At 43.4% G+C, this 5163-nt stretch overlaps 1 protein-coding gene and 1 pseudogene across 1 annotated transcript in view; one reads left to right on the forward strand and one right to left on the reverse strand.

Annotated features, from left to right (window-relative positions):
• TET1 (tet methylcytosine dioxygenase 1) overlaps positions 1-5163 on the forward strand; it is a 104417-nt gene that overhangs the window by 3335 nt on the left and 95919 nt on the right. The window lies entirely within an intron of this gene.
• On the reverse strand, positions 2955-3215 carry LOC102260742 (annotated as a pseudogene).

The following is a 5163-nucleotide window of genomic DNA, read 5'->3' on the forward strand; positions in this document are numbered from 1 at the left end:
ATTGAACATAATTAAAGCATAGTGATTAATCACAAAAACATTATGTAATTATATATGTGTTTTCCGATGGTCTTAGGCGACCCCTGTGAAAGGGTCGAGACTCACAGGTTGAGAACCGCTGGATTAGATGGTAATTAGAAGTTGAGCCTGGCACAGTTGGTGTGCTTGCAGTCCCAGCTTCTCTGGAGACTGAGGCAGGAGGCTCTCTGGAGCCCGGATGCTGGGCTGGATGCTGGGCTGTAGTGCCTGCACTAAGTGTGGCAGCAATATGGTGACTTCTAGGAGTGGGGAACCACCAGGTTACCTAAGGGGAGAGGTGAACCTGCCCAAGGCAGAAACAAGCATGTTAAAACTGGTGCTATTGGATGTGGAGAGAGCAGAGCGCCTGAAGAATGGGTGCTTCGTGATTAACACATCCAACAGCAACTTGGGCTTACTCCTCACGGGTGGCAGCATACCATGACCTTCCTGGGACATTTCGCCCAACAATAACAAAAACACACAACTGGTGCTGATCACCTGTGAATAGCCATGCTAGTCTGGGCAACATAGAGAGACCCCGTCTCTTTTGCCCCTCCCTGATTTAGGGAATCCTGTATCTCCTAATATTCCCTGTGATATATAGATATTGGACCTCATGGCTACATTTCATGAACCTAAGGTAGTAAAAGTATTGGTTGATTTAGACTTTACTTAGAGGATTATGTGGAGCTTGGTTAATACTCAAACTTGCTTTTCAGACCTTGAAAGCACCCATCAATTATGGTGTTTTATGATTTTTAGCTCCCTCCTTTGAAGTTAATATTTATTTTGTGTCTATTACGAATACAGGTATGGTAGACGAGATTAAAAGTATTGAGAACTTAGGGTCTGGTTGACTAAAAGGTTGCATTTAAAAAGAAAGGATGAATGCCATGTTTTCCAGGCGGTCCTCCATGAATATTTGTGTGTAAGGAAATGAGAGTGGTAAGTGCAGGTTAGCACTGAGTTTGATGTTCCTTCCTCTGACAAACAGCAATACGGTGTGGACTAAGTCACCCTTTAAGGGCAGATTCCTGGGGTGGAGATAGAGTGGGCGTCCTTTTCAGAAAACCGGGGAGTCTGACCAGGACTTGTAGAAAAGCTAGGCTGCGTTTAGTGCAGGTATGTATGTGTGATCGAATCCTATGAATGAAATTTAGGTGTTATAGGATATGTATACTTTATTGATAGTTACTGTCAAATTGCCCTCCAAACGGCCATATCAAGACACACTCCCATCAATGCAATGGGTTATAAGAACAGAAAGTCCTTTTTTTTTTTTTTAAATTCTTTATTAGTTAAGGTATTACAAATGTGTCCTCATCCCCCCCATTAACTCCCCCCCCACCTCATGCTCTCATCCCCCTGTTGTCCATGTCCATTGGTTTGGCTTATATGCATGCATACAAGTCCTTTGGTTGATCTCTTCCCCTTGACCCCTCCCTCCCCTACTTTCCCTCTACGGATTAATAGTCTGATACCTGTTTCTCTGTCTTTGGATCTGACCCTGTTCATCAGTCTATGTTGTTCTCTATATTCCACAAATGAGTGAAATCATGAGGTATTTATAGAAAGTCCTTCTTTTGGAGTGGTTATTAAAGGCTGGTGGCAAGCTTTATTTCATACTAGAGGCCCTGTGCACGGGTAGGGTCCCTAGGCCTTACCTGCGATCAAGTCCATTCTGCGGGGCAACCTGTGGGGCGGTTCAGGGTCCCCCGCTGGCACCCACCTTGGCCAGCCTGGCGCCGCCCACTCGCTGGTGCTGCTCCCCTATCGCCCCGCTGCCTTCGTCACTGGTCACCTCCCTCTGCTCATGGTCACCTCCCTTTGCGGGGCGACTGGTGTGGCGATTGGGGGGGCCCCCCGCTGGCACCCACCTTGGCTGGCTTGGGGCCTGCGGGCTGGGGGCAGCTTCTGCATTGAGCGTCTGCCCCCTGGTGGTCAGTGCACATCATAGCTACCGGTTCACTGGTCATTTGGTTGATCTGTATATTAGGCTTTTATTATATAGGATTTTTACTAATTCTCTCCCTTTAGTGCAGTGATGGCGAACCTATGACATGCGTGTCAGAGATGACACTCTAACTCTTTTTTTGGGGTTGATTTTTCTTTGTTAAATGGCATTTAAATATATAAAATAAATATCAAAAATATAAGTGTTTTACTATGGTTGCAAATATCAAAATTTCTGCATGTGACACGGCACCGGAGTTAAGTTAGGATTTTTCAAAATGCTGGCGCGCCGAGCTCAAAAGGTTCGCCATCACTGCGTTAGTGGAACAGAGTCTCAGTATGTTGTCACACTGTAGGCAGATTCTTTCCTTTTAAAAAATTTAATTTATTGGGGTGACATTAGTTAATAAAATTATAAATTTCAGGGGTACAACTCTAAAATACCTCTGTGGGCAGATTCTTTTTCATTCTTTATTGTTTCAAGTATTACATATAGTATTAAACATGTCTCCTTTTCCCCCCATTGACCTCTCCCTGGCGCCCCGTTGGCAGACTTCTTTTTGCAGTAACCTAGCTTTCCTACATGTGCATTGGTTTTCTAGGGCTGCCGTAACAAATTACCTCGAACTAGTGGCGTAGCATAACAGAAATGTGTTGGCTCACAGTTCTGGAGACCAGAAGTCTGAATCAAGGTGATGGCAGAGCCGTGCTCTCTCTGAAGGTGCGGGGGAAGGATCTGTTCCAGGCCTTTCTCTCCTTGCTTCTCGTAGTTCCTTGGCTTGGAGCAGCATAACTCCAGTCTTCACATGCAGTCTCCCTGGCGCATACTTATGTCCACATGTGTCCTCTTTGTAAGGACACCAGTCATGATGGATTAGGGCCCCACCATACGTCAGGATGACCTTAACCAGTTACTAGCCGACATTACAACTCGTCCACCTTCTCTGTTTCATTCTTTTAAAACATATATATATTTGAAGTTTATTTTATGCACAAAGAGATAGCATTCTGTCGTAAGGTAGCTGTCTTGAATGACCCATTCATGGAAGTTCGCTTAGTCCAACTTAATGAAGCCCATGTCCTTCGGGTCCTGACAGAAACACTGGTGGCACAGGTTGAGCCCGTATTTCCAGACCAGACCGTGCTGGTTGAACAGACGCTGCAAGAACGAGAACCCTGGCCGGATTTTCTCGGGTGGCTCCAGTAGAGTTTCTGGTGACCCATCTTGCTCTCTCTGTAGCAACGAGGAAAATAGTCTATTTCATTCTTGACTTAAATTATCCAAAAACACTGACTTATTTGACTGAGCCATTTGGACATTTGACCAAACGTATTTAAGGTGTTACTAAAGTATTTTATTTCAAATCTTACTGCAATGAGTAATCTTCCTTTACTCAAGAATCTTCACAATATGAGAATCGTTCACAATGTTGCCAGTAACTTAAGGTTTTACAAACGTACATCTAAAACACTTAGCAATTTCTCCAGCAGAGAGACCTCCCTTGAAAGCTCCTCTTTTGCCAGGAGACATCATTGCCAAAAATGTTCTATGTCTAATACATATAAACAAATTTGCTCTCTTTCCTAAACTCGCTACTCATCTTACATTATATGGTGCAATGGCTCACCTGTATGGTCACCCAAAATGGAAAATTCAGTCATCTTTGAGGCCTTCCATTCATTCTTCTTGATTCTCTCGTCCTACAAGATCTGAGCACTTCTACCTCTCCATTTTCTTGGCCACTACTACAGTTGAGGCCTTTATCTCTTACTGGAACAAGTTTAGTGTTGTCTTCATTATCAGCAAGTATTTATTGCACTTCTACTTTGGGATTGTTTACTGAGTTGGGGGGGCAGGGGGAGAAAGGAGTAACATTGGTTAATAAAATTGTAAATTATAGTTGTGAGTGAGGCAGCTAGCAGGGAAGTCAGGATGTTGAACAGCAAGCTCTCGTTAGTGCAGTTTAAGTTTTTTCTGAAATCCCGATTCTCCTACTTAAATACATGTAATACTCTTCTGTATGTGTGGGATATCTCACAAATCAAAAGAAAATAGAGCAAAACTTTTAGTGCCTTCAATTATAGATGAAGCTATGCAAATCATTAGGTTTATAAATTTAGATGTCAGTGTGTGGTTTACATATATAAACTTGCTCTGGCAAGCAAGTGGACACTATTGTAAAGTTCTGTTGGTGTGAGAAAGCACAATATTTGTTAATGGATGAATGACTTTGGCTGTTGGTCATAATCTCCTAAGTGCCACACACTGCATCTGATTATATGGATAGTGATTGATTTCAGAGATGAAGGGACAGGGAGAGAGAGAAACATCAATGGGAGGGAGAATCATTGATCGGCGGCCTCCTGCATGACCGCCACTGGGGATTGAGTCCACAACCCAGGCATATGCCCTGATCAGGAATAGAACCGTGACTTCCTGGTTCATTGGTGAACACTCAACCATGGAGCTACATGGCTGGCCCACATATTTCATTAAAACAAACAAGAAAAACAACTTTCAGCCCTGCCAGTAGGGGGGTGCAGGAGGTTGGATCCATGCTTCTCTGTCATCACGGATGTTTCTATGTCTCTCTCCCTCTTCCTTCCTATCTCTGAAATCAAGAAAAACCTTTAAAAAAAAAATCTTTCAGCCCTAGCTTGTTTCACTCAGAGGGCAGAGCTTTAGCTTGCGGACTGAAGGGTCCTGGGTTCGATTCTGCCCAAGGTCAAATGCCCAGGTTGTGGGCTCAATCCCCAGTGTGGGAGTGCAGGAGGCAGTCGATCAATGATTCTCTCTCATCATTGATGTTTCTCTCTCCCCCTCTCTCTTTCTCTCTGAAATCACTAAAAATACATTTAAAAAAACCTTTCATACTGACATAATTCAGAGTTATAGAAAAGTTACCAGAGAAATACAGAGAATTTGGTATGTCTTTCAGCCCAATGAAAACATGTTAACATACTACTTTGTCTCTCTCTTTCTTTTTTACTTTATCTCTTTTTATCTCCCCTGTCTCACTGTCTAAACTCTCTATATTTTTTCCCCAGAACAAATTGAGATGACAGGATATACCTTTATCTCTAAACATTAAAGAGTATATTTCCTAAAAAAAAAACAGGCTATCGCACCCCGACTCCAATAAGGGGCCAGGCCAGCCAGCCAACCTCCTGCAGCCCCCCACCCCCTTT

This window comes from Myotis brandtii, unplaced genomic scaffold (genome assembly GCF_000412655.1).
Source record: "Myotis brandtii unplaced genomic scaffold, ASM41265v1 scaffold499, whole genome shotgun sequence".
Lineage (NCBI taxonomy): Eukaryota > Metazoa > Chordata > Mammalia > Chiroptera > Vespertilionidae > Myotis > Myotis brandtii.